The following is a 16,840-nucleotide window of genomic DNA, read 5'->3' on the forward strand; positions in this document are numbered from 1 at the left end:
AGCACACAATGCAATATGCAGATGGTATATTACAGAATTGTACACTTGAAACTTGTATAGAATTCTTAACCAATGTCACCCCAATAAATTTAATTTAAAAACAACAGCTCACACCTGGAAATTCACACCTCCAACCGCTGTCACAGGAAAAAGATGGCTTCTGCTCCTTCCATGTCCCTTCTTGTAAGAGTGCATCTTGTTGGTGGAACCCTGAACAAATTCAAAACCCTCTGGCCCTGGCAATACAGGAAACTTGAAGTGAGTGAAGAATAATGAGTGCCCGCAGTTTATATTTAGTGAAATAATGATGTTTCATTCCAGTGGGAAAAACAAAACAAAACATTTTTCACCTGGCAAGCCAGGCCTTGGTTGGTGTTCATCCTTGTGAAAGAGAATTTCATTAGTCATAACACATTCAGTAATCATATAGTTACATTGATTGTTAAGCTTTGGTTTTGCACATAGTCTGAGGCTAATAAGAACAAATAATGGATTGCCTTAATCAAAATTAACGTTTGGTGTAAAAAATTTAATCACCTTCAAGGTTAAGATGTTTTAATGACCAGGAGGGGATGGAGGTAGCATTTTGCTTGTGGTGTTAAATAACTGTAGAAAAGCCCCAAGCCACAGAGAGTCTATACTGAGGATGAAATTTCTGGGAAATGTATGAACTCACCATAAATTGAGTTAATGTTGATATTTGTGATAAAAATTGTTACCTTAAATTGGTTAAAGACTAGAATGTACCCAGAATTTTAAAAAAATTATGTTTATTGTAGAACCACCATAAAGATAGCATGGTGCGTGTGTGATTTTTTTCCTGAAAAATAAAGGCAGCATTTTTTTAATTTTAAAAATCTGAGCAAAATGAAAGGAAAGTATATTTTAGCTTATGAGTATTCTATTTCTACAGATGTACACAAACTCCAATGGTTTTGTTTTGAGTAACAGCCATTTCACACTTGAATTTAACCACTTAGACATCTATCATTAGTGGATTCCAAGATAGCTACAGAGTAGGTGGAAGCTACACTCACCTGCTCCCCACTCCAAACCAAATTTAAAGTTAAATTATAGGACAATCAACCTGAATAACCACCTGAAGGCTAGCTGAACTGAAATATTATAACCAAGGATTTACAGAAGAAGCCACATAGAGGCTGGTAAGGGCAGAGTTGCGGTGTGGTGGCTGGGAAGCCAGAGGGATATTGTGGCTGTAAAACTTTGTCCCCACAGGAATGTGGGGTCTCGATCCCATGCAGGGATCCCTTACCCAGAGCAGCAGAGATGTGACGATGAGACAGCATTGACTATAATGGAGGAAATCAGTGTTGATTCAGTCCACTTGGAATACTCAGATGCCACCTTCCCAGGGACAAGCATTCCTATTGCTATAGCACCTGCCTCAGGAGTGCACTGCCTGGTTCCCAACTGCTGGTGAGGGCTTTGCAGGCTGCACCCAGCAGTGATTTGGGGAACCCTGTATTTCTGGGGAGGCTCTTGACAGAGACTCAGAGAGTGACTAAACCGTGTATCTTTGGAAAGAGGGCCAGTCTCCCCCACATCAAGCACACAGCTGACACCCCTTCCCCAACCTCTCGAGTCACTTGCCAGCCCATCCTGCAGAGTCTGGCCATGCAGGGAGATCAGAGTGCTGTGCAGAGCTGGGATTTTCAAAGTGTGTCTCTGGTGAAGCTTTTGTCCTGGAACCAGACAGGTGGGTGCAGAGATGTGTGGATACATTGCAGAGGGCCGATCCTGTTGTCCCTGAAAGCTCAGCCCATGCTATGCCAGGAAGGGAAAGAAGTGCCCACCCCCCTCCTACAGGCTTGTGGGCACCACTTCAATGAGAGACTGGATCAGCACTGCCAAGTCCCATGTACCCCACTCCTCAGTTCTGCAGGGAGAAGAAAGAGGGGTTAAGAGCTGGAGCATTCAAAGTATGAGTCCCTTAGAGGCTATTGTCTGGGACTGGGATGAAGGGCTTAGCTGCCTCCTGCAGGCTGGGCTGGTATCATCCCCCAATGGGAGACTCTTTGGATCTGTCCCCCTGAGCCCAGTGGTTCTGCCTGGCTAAGTTTGTTTCTGCAGAGGGGATGGCTAACTGCACCCTATCTGAACCTCTAGTGTGCCCTCCTGAGGACATTGGAGTTGAAGACTCTGGCAGAGACTGAGTGGTTTGGCTCTGGAAGAAGGGCCACTCTCTCCAGATTGAGGGTCTGACCACATGACCCCCAAGTAGCGGCCCATAAACCCTGTCCTTCCAACCCCAGTTGCCCTGCCCTTCTGAGCTCACAACCTGTGGAAGGGTCTGTGGGTCACAGCCAGCCTGGACCCACTCTACAGTCTTTCTTCAGGAGGCTATGGAGGAAGACCAGGCTACCTCAGGGGGAGGCAGAGTAACTGACAAGGGGAGGTGGACCTCACGGAGCCTCAGTCCTTTTACAGATCTGCCGCTAACTCTAAGCTAGAATAATCCGACTAATAAACAGATTGGCCCCTTCTATGCCCACATAGGCCCAGTAGACACAGCCACAAGCAGTGAACAGTATGGTAGCTTCAAATAAGTAGCCCAAGACTGGTTACATACACTGTCTGATGTCTACCAATAGCTGAACCCCCCCCCCAAGTGGACCCAACACAACCAACAGTGGGCTTCAGATCACACCAGAGCTCAACCCAACTAGACACACAAATGGAACCCCCAAAGGAGAATTCCAGAAGGCACCAGACAAAGCTGGGAACAACTTGGGCCTCAGGGGGCAGCCCCTGCACAGTGTCTCACCCACTGTGATCAAGGTTTACCTTTATAGTCAGCAAGCCTGAAGGATTAACTCCACTCATGAAAGGGCCAACCGCATTCAAGACTCAACTACAACAGGAGAGTGCACGTGCACATAACCCATAAGAAACATTCCTGGAGCATGGAGCTCAGGTGATCTGGAAGATTGTGCCACTGAGCCCAACAAAAAACCTTCATCATGAAGCCATCATAAAAAATTTGGGAGATCTACCTAATACACAGAGACAAAATGGGGAGACAAAGAAATATGCCCCAAGTGAAAGAGCAAGAGAAATCCCTAGAAAAAGAATTAAATGAAATGGAAGCAACCAAAACACAGATGCAGAGTTTAAAACAATGGTTATAAGATGCTCAAACTTTCGGGGAAGAATTGGTGACCTCAGTGAGAACTTAAACAAAAAGATAGTAAGCATTAAAAATGACATAGAGACCTAGCTGGTTTGGCTCAGTGGATAGAGCATCCGCCTATGAACTGAGGGGTCTCAGGTTTGATTCTGGTCAAGGGCACATCGGATTGTGGGCTCGATCCCCAGTAAGGGGTATGCAGAAGGCAGCCAATCAATGATTCTCTCTCATCATCGATGTTTTTATCTTTCTATCACTCTCCCTTCCTCTCTGAAATCAATAAAAATATATTTCAAAGAAACAACAACATAGAAACCATTAAAAAAAGAACTAGTCATAAATGAAGAATAAACTAGAAGGAATCAACAGCAGGTTAGATGAATAGAGAATCAAATCAGCAACTTAGAGGACAAGATGACAGTTAAGTACCCATGCAGAGCATCAAAAAGAAAAGAGAATTTTAAAAAGTGAGAAAGGTCTTAAGGGACCTCTGGGACATTAAGTGTAACAACACTATCATAGAAGTACCAGAAGGAGAAGAGGGAGAATAAGGCATCGAGGACCTGTTGGAAGAAATAATAGCTGAAAACATCTCTTACCTGGTGAAGGAATAAGTCACAGAAGTTCAGGAAGCATAGAGAGTCCCAATCAAGATGAACCCAAATAGGCCCACACCAAGACATATCATAATTAAAATGCCAAAGATTAAAGACAGAGAGAATCTTAAAGGCAGCAAAAGAAAGATAGTTCCTTACAAAAGAACTCCCATAAAGCTGTCAGTACTGTGAAAACATGAGGTGAGACAGTTTAAATCACTTTGAGTAATTATAAAGGCAGTGTTTATTAAAATATATTTCATTTTCAGAATTGAACTATCAGCTGTTAAAGTGTGTATACATTTTTGAGGGACACCTTGTATTAATCCCTGAAGATCTGAGTAAAGGCATTTTAGTCTGAGGTAACACTTGCTTCTTGTTGGTTCATATCTTAGCCTCTACAACTTATTCTAAAGAATTAACTCTGGAAGTTGGATTAGATGAATTTTAAAGAGCCCCAAGTATTATTCAAATACATTCTTTTTTTTTTTTATCACACCTAGAGAAATGCTTACTCTGGACTATCTAGAATAAATAAGGTAGATAATTTTTTCAACAAAGATTATTTGACATTATTTCAATTTATCTTTTCTGTTCTTTTCCAAAAAGTCCAAGCCACCTATTCACACACATCTCTTGTTTGGGAAAGAAGAGTTTTGGTACAGGGCAAGATTGCAAAGACTTTCTAAGTACTACTCATTGGTTGTCTGGCTTGGTATTTATTCTGCTTTGTCAGTGTCTCCAGTTGTGTTTGGAAAAGGACTTCCTCATTTTCATCCCCACTTAATGGAGATTCTCTTCAAGGTAAACATGAAGAAGCCCTAAGGCGGTAATACCTCCCCTTCAGTTAGAGTAATTTGGCCTTCACCAATTGTAGACTCCTGGGTGTTGATAGGAACCATTAGACAGGTTCTTTTTAAAAATAGGTATTGAGCCTTTAAAGGATAAAATCCTGCTTCCTAACATGCAATTTTGTTAACCATTCTGTTTAGAAAACTGGGCTCCGTGTGGTTTCCCAGCTCCTGGTATCTCCTCTTGACGCATGAGGCTGGGGCTGCGTCGGTCATGCCACTTTAGGTTACTGGATCTCACAGGATGCTACAAGGCAGACACACCCCGGGCTGACTCACTGAGTGGGAAGTTTAAAAAGATGGTTTTCCTCAGCCATCAATTAGATAAACCACATTTTTCCAGGAGAAAAACAGAATTTTGAGAAGTTCTTTACAAACAAAAACTCTCTTGCTCATTCATGATGCCTTCGGTTATGTTTTCTTGTGAAGGGAAGTATGACTTTAACCTTAATTGCACTTACAAATTAGCAAGTAACATATAATGCCATCCTTTCCCCCTTCCATCCTTCCTTCCTTTTTTTTCCCCCTCAGAAGGAGATACTTTCATGATTTTAGCTCTGGTAAAATTAGAGCATTCTTCCTCTTTGCCTCTTCCCTCAAGGCTGTGGTTTTGAGCGACCACATGGTGAATACATTATAGATGCAGGCTTGAGTTCTGTTTGCTCTGCTCTGGCTACTCTTCTTTCTACATTTCTCTTTATCTTTTATTGCAACTTCTTTGAGAATATACTGAAGAAAGGACATTTATAGATTGTGCCTTTTCGAAAATGGCAATGTAGATCTAAGATGCACGTAAGGAGGAATCAAACACTGACTAATGATTTAAGCCGTCTCACCTCATGTTTTTACAGTGCTGGATGCGGGATTGGAAAACACTGGGTAAGAGGCTCCCACTATATTGTAAGATTCCCAAGGACAAAGGACGTGTTTGTGGTTTCTGTCTCCTGGTGTGCAATATACCTAATACACGTTGGGCAACATGTTCAAAAAAGCAGCCCTTCATCATGTAAAAGAATAAAGAAGAGGAAAACCACACAATCAAATATTTTGCACAAAGAATTTTGTACAAAAATCTCATTTCCTTACCCAAAACTTGAGACCAAGGTGACAATAGTGATGGGTTGGGGTTCCATGTAGCTATTTACACCTAAGGATCCTCTGTGCATATGTTTAATATGGATATCTGGATCTCAGACCAGTAATAGATTATCACTGTCCTCTTTCTGTACTCCTGTGAGAGAAAGTTGCCCTTGGGTATGTAAATACCAGGGATCCAGGAACATTGAGACATTCCTTTGTTTGATGATCTCTTAGAATTTTATCTCCATTGGAGTCAATTTACAGCAGCCAGTGGTAAAATGTGCTTAATGAATTTGGGTAAAAGTAGTGCTAACAGATAAGAATGATAAAACCAGGCTTTTGTGTGGTTATATGTGTGGGTATGTATATACTGTCCTATTTAGGTCTCATAATAATTGAGGAAGATATCATCTCCACTTAAGCAATGAGAAAGCAGGTTCAGAAGAATAGTTTGCTGAAAATCAGAACACTGAAGTTGTTGATTCTGGCTTCAAAATGTGTGTTCTTAAATATTAAATAATGCTGCTTCTACTAAATTATATTTCCTCTCTGGTATTAGCTAGTCTGCCACTCTTTTCCACTTTAATTCCATTAGTGTGTTGTTTTTTTATTCACAATATAATGGTAGGAAAACAGATAACAGAGATATTTTAAAAGCATGTACTAGTATAATGGCAATGTTATGATTCCTTTGTCATGGCCAAAGTCTCCACCACTGCTTTTTCTGGGGTCTGGGAGATGGGGCAGGTGAAAGGCAAATACAGTTCTTAGGATGGATCCAAACAATACTATCCAAACTTCTCCATATTGTCACTGCTTCCTTGGGTGTCTTGGGCCCATCCTCTACTTTGAGGGCTTAGGAGTACCTGGGCTTATGGGGTAGTTGCCTACATAGAGTAACTTAGACAAGCCAACAATCTTAGGGCATAATAAGGCACTTCCTTATTGTACAATAAGTGGACAATACAGGCACCTGCAGTGGGTGCTCAGCTGTAGAGCAAGTGCCAATAGAGCAAAGGCTGAGCAGACTTTGGATATGGATTCTGCTCCTCTCTGTCAAATCCAGAAGGCCTCTCATAATCCTCCATCCTACCTGCCTCCATCCTTCTCTATATCCTGGCTTACGCATTCGATTCATTGCTTACGATTAAATGTTATGCTCTTTCAAGCAGCTTTAGGATCATGTTTTAGAAGTCAACACTAAGCACTGTTCTATGAATGTTTCATCACAACCATCAAATATTCTCTTAAGTAATGGATGGAATGGGAGGAGTACATAAACAAGGAAAAGCAAGGGAAAAGGAGAAAATTGCATGAACATATTTCAAAATATCATATTTCACTTACGACTTCAGAGGCTTTTACACAAGGTTTTTCCCCTAAAGCATTTGAAAGATTTTGAATAACATGTTAGCGTCATGTTTTCAAAAGTTGTTTTTCAAATACAGAATGTACCAAATGTTGCAGTCAATATATTTTTGTCACATTAAACTTGTCAATTTATATATTGTTATTTGCTGATTATATTCTCTACTTACTCTACTGACCCTGTCCCAATATATCTAAACTTCAGCAAGCCTTTTTACAATAAATCAACAAACAATAAGTGTTGGCAAGGATGTGGAAAAAAAGGAACCCTCATGCACTGTTGGTGGGAATGTGGATTGGTACAGCCACTGTAGAAAGAAGTATGGAGTTTCCTCAAAAAACTAAAAATCTACCTGCCTTATGACCCAGTGATTCCACTTCTGGGAATATATCAGAAGAAACCTGAAACACTAATTCAAAAGCATATATGCACCCCTAGGTTCATTGCATCATTATTTACAATTGTCAGGATTTGGAAGCAGCCCAAGTGCCCATCAGTAGATGACTGGATAAAAAAGCAGGGGTACATTTGCACAATGGAATACTATGCAGCTGTAAAAAAGAAATTTCCTGTGACAGCATGGATGGACCTGGAAATTATTATGCTTACTGAAATAAGCCAGTCAGAGAAGGACAAATACCACATGATTTTAGTTATATGTGTAACTTAATGAACAAAATAAACAAAGTAGAAACAGAGTCATAGATATAGAGAACAAACTGACTGCTACCAGATGGAAGGGTGCTTGTGGGGCTGGGTGAAGAAGATGAAAGGATTTTAAAAAATCTCAAACACCCAGATAACAGTATTGGATTACCAGAGGGAAAGGGGGGTGGAGTGGTAGGCGAGGATAAATGAGGAATAAGTATTGATGGAAGGAGACTTGACTTGGTGTGGTGAACACACAATACAATATACAAATGATGTAATATAGAATTGTAATAAAAATAAAATAAAACTGCAAAAAATGTCAAAAGCTGCTCTTTTGATTCAATATTAGAGTGAACACACAAATTCAATGGAATATTTGAATGATAAATTTAGGTTTTTTAATGTTTGTGGCAGCTGTAGATGTCAGAGGCTGAAAATTCCTTTACTGTCATCATGACCTTAATTGACTCCTGTTGTCTTGGGTTTCCATAGAGATTCCTTCTTAAAAGGGGTCTGAGCTTTGCAGTTTTTTAAGTTGTAATTGACTGTTACTGACTGCAGGGGCCCTATCAATGTGGTAGTAAGATGTTGAGTGCAGAATCTTTCTAGTCCGATGATTGCTTATTAATCTTTTAGTGAGCCTGTGCCCTGCACTGACTTTCCCAAGTAGTTCTAAGTTCTACGACTCACCACTTTGTCCTTAGGTGAGACAGGAAGGCTAGAGGGGGCTGGAGCTGGGCATTTTCCTCCCCCAGGTCAGTTCGGCTGTGGTAAATAGTTTTCCCCGAAGACAGGCCCTTCTTAAGAAGAATGGAGTTCTGGATATATTTCAAAATGATTACCTTCCCTTCTCCCTGCCAGAAACAGTAGAGGGTTTCCCTCTAATCTTTGCCTGAGAACCTGAAGGTAAAAATCTATAAAAGCGTAAAGTTTAACCACACTGAGCCTCCAGCAATTTGTCAATTATAGTTTAGGTGTTTCTACCTAAAAGTTGCAGACTTCTCTCCCATAAATATGATGATCAATATCTGCCCCCCCCCTCTCTAGTTTTTGTGGTAGTGGTTTGCCCTGTGACCTCAATTCCCAGGTGGATCTGTGAAGACTTGTTGAGTTTTCAGTTTGTTCGCCTTCTTTCTTGTGAGAACAAGACTAATGACCTCCCAGATCTTAACATGACAGGCCAGAAACTGGAAGTCAGAATGATAGATTTATATTTAAATTTAGAGAGGTGACAGTAGTCTTGACATAGCCTAACCACAACCAAGAAATGGAGTTCAAGTATAGCCACATCACTTAAGAGAACATATCCAGAACATACCCAAAGAATGGTGAGAGGAAAATAAAGCCATCCTATATAATAAAAGCCTAATATGCTAAGTGTCTGTTTGTCTGGTCGGCCATTCAACCAATTAAAGTGTAATATGCTAATGATATGCTAAGGCCACTCAACTGCTTGCTATGATGTGCACTGACCACCAGGGCACAGATGCTCCAACTGGTAGGTTAGCTTGCTGCTGGGGTTCAGCTGATTGGGACTGGGCGAGACAAGCTGCACAAGCCCTGGAGCCCTCACGTGGTCCCTCCCTGGCTGGCCAACCTACTGGGTCTCTCCCCAGCCCCAATCATGCACCTGTGGGGTCCCTCAGCGTGGCCTGTGCTCTCTTGCAATCTGGGACCCCTGGGGGGATGTCAGAGAGCTGGTTTCTGCCTGATCCCGCAGGCCAGACCAAAGGAGCCCACTTGTCACAAATTCATGCATCAGGACCTCTAGTGTACAAATAATAATGATTGAAAATTGGTCTAAATAAGCATAAATGCCACACCAGTTTTGCCACTCAGGAAATTTATCTTTTATTTTAATACTAGAGGCCCAGTGCACAAAAATTTGTGCACTTGGGGTGGGGGGTTTCCTCAGCCCAGCCTGTGCCCTCTCGCAGTCTGGGACTCCTCGGGGGATGTCCACCTGCTGGCTTAGGCCCACTCCCCGGGTGATTGGGCCTAAGCTGGCAGTCAGACATCCCTTTGGGAGCCCGGGATGTCCACTTGCCAGTGGGGAACAGGCCTACGCTGCAGTCAGACATCCTTAGCGCTGCCGGGGAGGCTGGAGAGGCTCCCGCCACCATCGCTGTACTGGCAGCCATCTGCCTGGCTTGTGGCTGAGCAGAGCTCCCCCTGTGGGAGCACAGTGACCACCAGAGGGCAACTCCTGCATTGAGCATCTGCCCCCTGGTGGTCAGTGTGTGTCATAGTGACCAGTCATTCCTGGTCGTTCTGCTGTTAGGATCAATTTGCATATTATCCTTTTATTATATAGAATCACCACTTTCCAAATCTAGATTTCTAAAATATGTACACTACACTGATTTTTTTTTGTTATTTATATGTAAATTGTGAAGTTATTTGTGATGAGATGCCAGGAATTCTGCTATAGAAACAGAATATTCAGTAACCTCCAGCCACTGTTGGTAGTAATTCAGTAAGTATATCCTTCCTCATAGATAATGATGCTGGTATAATTTGGTAAAGTAAAAGTACTATGATTCACCTGACAGGGAATTGGTGTCTCAGAAAATACCAAGAAATACATATTTTCCTTGAGTAAAGATGATTCAAAGTCAATAACAATTTTCCCACAAAGGAAACATCAGACCCAGACAACTTCACAAAGTAATTCTACCACACATTTAAGGAAAAAAGAATTTCAGTTTTTTATAAAACTCTTTCAAGAGAATAGAGAATTTTGATGTTCAAACCTGACCAGAATACTCAAATAAATAAAAATTACATAACTACACTCTTGAACAAAAATGCAAAATATTAGCAATCAAATAAAATACTAGCCATCTGTATACAGAAATATTTAAGAAATCAATACATCTTGAGTATGATTAAGTTTATCCTAGAAATGCAATGTTGGTTTAACAATAGAAAATCAATTGATATAATTTATCACATTATTAAAGGGAGAATGACACATGATTACCTTAATAGATGTAAAAAAAGCATCTTTTAAAATTCAGTATTCATGTATGATTTTAAAAATATTTTATCAAATTAGGAAAAGCATAAAAATTCATTAATTTTATAAAAGACAAACAAAAAGACACAAACAAAAAATGTATAGTAAACATCAGATTTAAAGATGTAATGTTAAAGGCATTTCCTTTAAGAGCACTTCTATTCAACCATTGGCTGTGAGATCTAGCTGGTACAATGGAAACAATGGAGTAGAAAAAAGAAAGCAATAGGAAAGAAAAAGTTTCATTTTTGCAGGTACGGTTTTCATCAATGAACAAAATCTGTGAGAAATTGGCAAATTTTTTATATAAAATCAATACATAAAAATCAGTTGTATATCTATATCAGGAACAAAATATTTTCAGTGCGCAACTAAAATATAGACATACCTAGGGAGAGTCCTATCAAAATGCATTCAAACCTTTAATAGAGCAAATGATGAGATTTTGGTAAAGCCAATTAAGAATTACTTAGACAAGTGGAGGGAAATAATCCGTTTCTGTCCCCTCTTTGGGGGTTGAATGACCCTTTCACCGGGGTTGCCTAAGACCATCGGAAAACACATATGTAATTACATATTGTTTTTGTGATTAATCACTATGCTTTAATTATGTTCAATTTGTAACAATGAAATTGGGGCTCACCACAACATGAGGAGCTGTATTAAAGAGTCGCGGCATTAGGAAGGTTGAGAACCACTGCTGTAAAGACTCAATTTCGCCCATTTTAAACTCTAGATTCTGTGAACTCCCAACAAAAATCCCAAAGCGGCTGTAGAGGGCAGTGTGGAGCAACAGGATCTAGTCAACGTCTGTCTTTAAGAAGTGGCAGAGGGCATGGAACTAGCTTCTGAAGGTGTTGGGTTAAGGGTCAGGTCATAAAATTGGATGAGACTATTTTTTAAAAAAATTTGGAAGCACATTTCTACCTTACATGGTCTAATCCCTTAGCAAAGGGACAATGTTAACACACTACTAGGATCATTCTTGGATGCCTGGCAAAAACAATAGCACCCACTCAGTGAAACAGAACTACCAAAATTGCTACAGCAGGGAGTGGAGGAAAGGACCAAAAAGTTCACAGAAGTACACATTCACATGTGAATATAGCATATCAGGTCAAAAAACTTATTTGCTGACTATATTCTACAGGAGAGCCTGGAGGACACTCCATTTATTAGGACAATAAAAAGAATGTGTTGGGGACACAGGCAGCAGCATCACTGAGAAACTTTTTCTCTCAGCGTGGAACTGTCATTGGAATTGAGCTCATAGATAGAAAGGGGATGGTCCCAAAATAACAGAGGGCAGGGGGTTAAATCTAACTATCTGATCAGAGGTGAGCACAGCTATGGCAGGTTAGCGTGACAGGCAGGAGCAGCTCTGGAGGTATTTAACAGAATACAATCTTCCAAGGAGCCCAAGAGATGAACACTTACTTTCCTGGCTCGGATCCACTGGGTTTAAGCAGAGGCTCAGTGACAAGAAGATAGGATCCTACAACTTCCCAGAACTCGTGGTAATTTTCCTAGCCCTTTCTCAAAGGATATAAAAGCCATTGACCCGTGGGGCAAAGGGAAAACCCAAACATATTGAGGGTGGTTGGGCACAGGGACCAACTTGACCCAAAGAGGAAAATGGTCCTCCTTTTAGGATGAGGGCATGTAAAAGTGAAGTAATAAAAGGCATCTTGACCCAGGTACATTTCACAGAGAATCCACTAAGTCTGTGATTCCAGTCAGTGGTCATTTTCTCAGCCTTGAATTTCAAATTGAAACCGTATACTTAGCAGCTAGCATAATCTTCACATATATTTCTTGATCTGTAGAATAATACCTATCCCAGTGGGAGAGTCCAGGAGAATATCTTTATGACATCAGGGTAGGGAAGAATATTCTAAACAAGACACACAACAAGCATAAACCATAAGGAAGTGATTAATAAGTTTGATATGTTAAAATTGAAAACTTCTTGTCTTGTACCAATCTGCATTCCCACCAGCAGTGTACTAGGGTTCCCTTCTCTCCATATCTTCACCAGCACTTGTTTGTTGATTTATTTTTTTAAAAAATATATATTTTATTGATTTCTTACAGAGAGGAAGGGAGAGAGAGAGAGCCAGAAACATCGATGAGAGAGAAACATCGATCAGCTGCCTCCTGCACATCTCCCACTGGGGATGTGCCCGCAACCCAGGCACATGCCCCCGACCGGAATCGAACCTGGGACCCTTCAGTCTGCAGGCCGATGCTCTATCCACTGAGCCAAACCGGTCTCGGCGTGTTTGTTGATTTATTGATGGTAGCCATTCTGACAGGAGTTGGAGGTGGTAACTCATTGTGATTTTAGTTTGCATTTCTCTGATGATTAGTGACTTTGAGCATTTTTTTCATATGTCTCTTGGTCATTTGTATATCCTCTTGAGAGAAGTGTTTATTCAGGTCCTCTACCCATTTTTTAAAATGTATTGTTTGTCTTTCTGGTGTTGAAGTACATGAGATCTTTGTATATTTGGAAATTATACCCTTACCAGGTGTATCATTGAAAAATATGTTTCCAACGGAGTAGGTTCCCTTTTCATTTTGTTGACGGTGTCTTTTGCTGTGCAGAAGCTTTTTAGTTTGATGTAGTCCCATTTGTCAATTTTTTCCTTTGTTTTCCTTGGATGTATCAGTGAAAATACTGCTATGTGAGATGTCTGAGATATTACTGCCTATGTTTTCTTCTAGGATTTTTATGGTTTCATGACTGACATTTAAACCTTTTATCTGTTTTCAGTTTGTTTTTGTGTATGGTGTAAGTTGGTGGTCTAGTTTCATTTTTTTGCTTGTATCTGTTCAATTTTCCCAACACCATTTAATGAAAAGACTGTCAAACCCATTGTATGCTCTTGCCTCCTTTGTCAAATATTAATTGAGCATAGTGGCTCGGGTCAATTTCTGGGTTCTCTGTTCTGTTTCATTGATCTATGTGCTTATACTTGTGCCAGTTCCAGGCTGTTTTGATTACAATGGCTTTGTAGTATGGTTTGATATCTGGTATTGTGATCCCTCCAACTTTGTTCTTCTTTTTCAAGATTGCTGCAGTTATTTGGGGTCTTTTTGATTCCATATAAATTTTTGGAGTATTTGTTCTAGATCTGTGAAGTATGCCATCTGGTAAACCACTATGGAAAAAAGTGTACAGTTTACTCAAGAAATTAAAAATTTGATTCAGTGATCTCACATCTAGGAATATATCCTAAGAATCTTGAAACACCAACCAGAAAGAATATATGTACGCCTATGTTCATAGCAACTAAGATCTGCTCAAGTGCTCATCAGTAGATGAGTGGATAAAAAAGGTGTGGTACATTTATACAATGGAATACTATGCAGTTATAAAAAAGAAGGATCTATTACTCTTTGAGACAACATGGAATGACCTGGAGATTATTATATTAAGTGAAATAAGCCAGTCAGAGAAAGACAAATATCATATGTGTCACTTACATATGGAATCTAATGAACAAAATAAATTGACAAACAAAATAGAACCAGAGACATGGAAGCATGCAAGACTGACAAATCTCAGAGGGAAGGGGATGGATGGGCAGGAAGAGATTAACCAAAGAACTTGTATGCATACATGCATAAGCCATGGACACAGACAATAGTGTGGTGAAGGCCTGGAGTGGGGTGCAAGAGGGGAGGAAAGGGTTAATGGGAGGGAAAAGGGGACATCTGTAATACTTTTAGTAATAAAGATAAATTGTAAAATGATAATAATAATTCTGTAACATTCCAAAAAACAAAAAAATAACTTCCTTAAAAGTCACCATAAATAAAATGAAAAATATAATTCTCAAACTAGAGGAATATATTTGAATTCATACACCTACAATGGATTAGTATCCAGAATATATAAATAAACCCTGCAGACCAGTAAGAAAAACTAAAACCTCCATTTTTTAAAAAGTCAGGAACAGGTATCTTTACAACATGAATATAAAACTTTTAAAAACAATTTGTAATAAGCTGAGAAGTGTCTAAAACTTCATATCACCCAGATATATACACATTTAGTCAGGAAAGGTGTTTGTTGGTTTTCAGACTCTGAATGTAGAATTCATTTTGTTCATCTATGTAAATTTCTTTATACTTCTCCAGTAATTTTAATCCTCACTAAAAGCTCATCAAAATATATTGCTAACATATTATTTAACTACTAAGCAAAATATGCTTTCATTTTAACTAGATATTTAAGGACAATTCCTAAACATTAAAATTAATCAAAATGAATTAAAATTCTTAAAGTATTTAATTATATTAATTAATTAAAATTTTTTCACTGTGCTTAAGAAGCATAGACACATATGTGTGTAATAGCTGTGAAAGTGCATTTTATATAGATGTTATAATTTATTTTTGAAAATCAGGCCACAAGGAATTCCTGACAGTAGATTCGAAGTATGGTAAAACTACCCAGGAAATACCAGCTAGGAATAGAGTATTCGACCATGCCCCTGTCACCTCCCATTAGTATAGAAATATCCACTATGTTACACATCCTGCCTCTCCTCTCACACTCAATCCTTGCCAGTATCACTAACATTTAGCATCTTTTCTAGCAGAGTACCAACTCTCTATCCCAATTCTTTCCACAGAGCACTCCTGGAAGCCACTATCAATTCTTCAGAGTTGGCAAAATAAAAGAAACTTACTTCCCACCTCTACTCTAGACCAAGCAGCATGATAAAATACACATTTTTCATTTTGTCTTTCAGGAACATTCTATTCTTACAAATAACAGACATAAAGTATTTTCTCTTATCCCTGAGCACTCTTATTTACAATCTTAAGCACCAAATCTAAGAACTCTGAAGGATCACAGTCACACACTGCCACCACCTAATGCTAGAAGGGTTTATTTTTGTAAAAAACAATCTTATTTTTAGTCCAAGTCACTTTAGTCACTGGAACCAAAATTGTGTAAACTTTCTAAATAGACTAAATATCCTAAAAATACAATAAAACATCAGCCTCCACACCAACCAAGTCACAATATGGGTGTCTGACCTAAAGCCACAAAATGAGAATGATGGGAAGGTCACTTATCAAGCTACTGTGACCATAACATGCTCCCGTGGCTGTGCCAAAAACAAAGGCAACCAAGCGGCTATTACTCAGAGAAGTGCCACACGATTGTTTGTTAAAATTAGAAATTTGCATACACTCAGCCCAATGGTCTAGCTTTAGGGACTGTATCCTATGGGTATTAGGGTATCGGAATATATAAAGAGAAATATATGAAAAATAAAATTATTACAGTATTGTTTAAAGCGTACAAAAATAAAGTGTAAGCAAGATGAATGCCATCCTAATGGAAAATGGTCAAATGAATCATGTGTGAATATTATGTAAGATTAACAGCTTTTATTAAAGAATAATGAAGCTATGGGAACTGCCTTGGGACTTGCGGTATTTCAAAATGTGTTGAATGAGAAAAATGACCTGTAGGGGAGAGTATTTAATATTCCACTTTTGTAAAGTAAACAATGACAAAAATGTATGTGGAATGTGTATGTATATAAAATTACAAAGGATACATAATGTAGGGGCAGGGTAGGGGTAATGAGAGCAAGAAATAGAGTGGGGAAGTGAGGTATGTAGAAAATCAAAGTCTGAAGAAGACTACTAATAAGGAATACATAATAGTATGACATGATTTGTATGTGCATATGTATGTTTACAGAAATTCAAACAAGGTGGATCTCTACCTGCTAATTTATAGAAAACAGTAAGTATCTATTTATGGGTATCATGATTCTCTTTCAGGATAAAGGAAATAAACCACACTCTGTGTAGATATATCTATCACTATATGTGTGGGGCTATGTGTATATACTGGTGGAAGAAATATCATTGAGTTAAGATATGCAGATAGCAGTATCTTACTGGTGAAAATAATAACAATTTGAAATGACTTCTGATGAAAGTGAAAGTAGAAACTGCCAAAGCAGGACTGCGCTTGAACATAAGAAGACAACAATCATAACTATAGAAGAAATACACGACATAGATAATGAAGACATTGAAATTGTTAATGATTTTGCTTACTTCGGTTCTGTCATCAATTTGAATGCAGAC

The sequence above is a fragment of the Myotis nattereri genome, assembly GCF_964212035.1.
Source record: "Myotis nattereri genome assembly, chromosome: 11".
In the NCBI taxonomy this organism is placed as follows: Eukaryota; Metazoa; Chordata; class Mammalia; order Chiroptera; family Vespertilionidae; genus Myotis; species Myotis nattereri.